This window comes from Lontra canadensis, unplaced genomic scaffold (assembly GCF_010015895.1).
Source record: "Lontra canadensis isolate GAN:19392208 unplaced genomic scaffold, GSC_riverotter_1.0 scaffold13, whole genome shotgun sequence".
NCBI classification, from domain to species: Eukaryota; Metazoa; Chordata; class Mammalia; order Carnivora; family Mustelidae; genus Lontra; species Lontra canadensis.
The window spans coordinates 24,789,037-24,790,961 of record NW_022631007.1 but is presented as its reverse complement, the minus strand read 5'-3'; positions in this window follow the sequence as shown (position 1 = coordinate 24,790,961).

Here is a 1,925-nt window from a genome sequence, read left to right as displayed (position 1 = left end):
AACCAGTGATGAAATGTAAGGTATGTATATTATAATAACTAGAGAAATGATTGAAAATGTGTAGAGAGATATAGCCAAATAATCAATGGATACATTAAAAAATAATTCTGTGAAGTGTTAAAATAGTCCAAAATAAACAGAAAAGAGATAATGGAAAAATTTTTAAAAATGGGGAAAACAAACATATAATGTGTATCAAAATACAAAATAATGATAATTACATTTATGCATATAAAATTAAACATCAATTAAAAGGCAGAAATGGCCATAAAGTCATAACAGTACAGATTGTATATGGAGTTAACCAGAGAGCTTCAAAACATGCAGACCAAAACCTAATATTACTGATAGGAGAAATACATAAATCCATAATTATTCATGGATATTTTGTCAATAATACTGAATAGGTAGAAAGAAAATCAGCAAAGATATGGAAGATCTGAGAAACACAGTAAACAACCTTGACTTTATCAACATTTATCACACTCCATCAGAGACCATCAGAATGTAGGCCTTTAAGTGCAGGATAACATGTGCATAAAACAGTAATTATTTAATCATGGAAACAGAAATTATATAAATAGTGAGAAATTCCATATCATCAGTTATAGTGGATACAATTTTGAAGATTGACAACATCAAATGTAAACAAGAATGTGGGGCAACTGGAATGCTCATATGGTGAATCTGAGAAGATAATTTGGAACAATAATGTTTGGCAGTTTCTTACAAGATAGAATATGTACCTACTGTATAATTCAAATAATTCCACTCCTAGGTTGTTTATCCAAGAGAAATGAAAATGGATCTTTATAAAAAGTTTTGCACAAGAATAGTTGTAGAAGCCTTCTTCAAAGATAACAACAACAACAACAAAAATGAAAATAATTCAAATGCCCACCAATAGGAGAATGTATAAACAGAGTGTGGTACATTTAGAACAAAAATTCAGGAAAGCAAGTGGGCACAAGAGGAGAAATAGGAAGGGTCCTGAGAAAAATATTCTAAACGTGATAGGGGTGAGGATTATGTGAATGTCTGTTTTTGAGAAAATGAATTGAATGCTATAGGTAACTACTAGGATGTAATGTGTACAGGATGACTGAAGTTAGCTAACACTGCTGGATGATAGATAGGACTGTTGTTAAGAGAGTAGATCCTAAGAGTTCTCACCACAAAGAGAAAAATTTTACCCCTTTTTTCTTTTTTTTTTTTTTCTTTCTTTTCCTGTTACTGTATCCATGTGAGGAACTGGATATTAGCTGAATCTATTGTGGTCATCATTTCACAATATATGTACATCAAACCATCATGCTGTATGCCTTAAACTTATAGAGTGGTGGATGTCAGTTGTTTCTTGATAAAACTGGGGGGAAAATAGTTTATGTATTCCATAAAGAGAGAACAATAAACAAATATGAATTCCTTTTTGTAGTAATAGAAGTTAGCAACTGTGAAACTATTTTCTGCGTATTCTAGACTCAATCAAATGAATAAACATATTGATACTAACGAGAGTAAAATTTTTCATTTTGGGGAACTTGAAATATCAGTATGAATTATGCTTCTCAAGGGTTGGAGTCTGGGATTTAGGCTGTAGTTAATTTTCTGATTTAGTTCTCAGCTCATTGTGTTGCTTTGGTTTGATCTTGTGCATATCTAATTGGAAAAGAGTCTAGGACTTTTACTAGTTCATACACAGAATTAGCCTATCCTTTTTTCCAGATCATATGTCTGGAATTTTTCTCATACTATCCAGTTGTCAGGAAACCGTTCTCTTGGATCTTTAGCTAGAAAAATAAGATTTCTCTCCAAAACTTAGTTTCCCACTGCAAATCAATTCCACACTCCTGGTCACTCTCATGGCAAAGCAGAAAGACAAAAGAAAGAGCAAAATTAATAGGGATTCCTCCTAAGTATTTGGG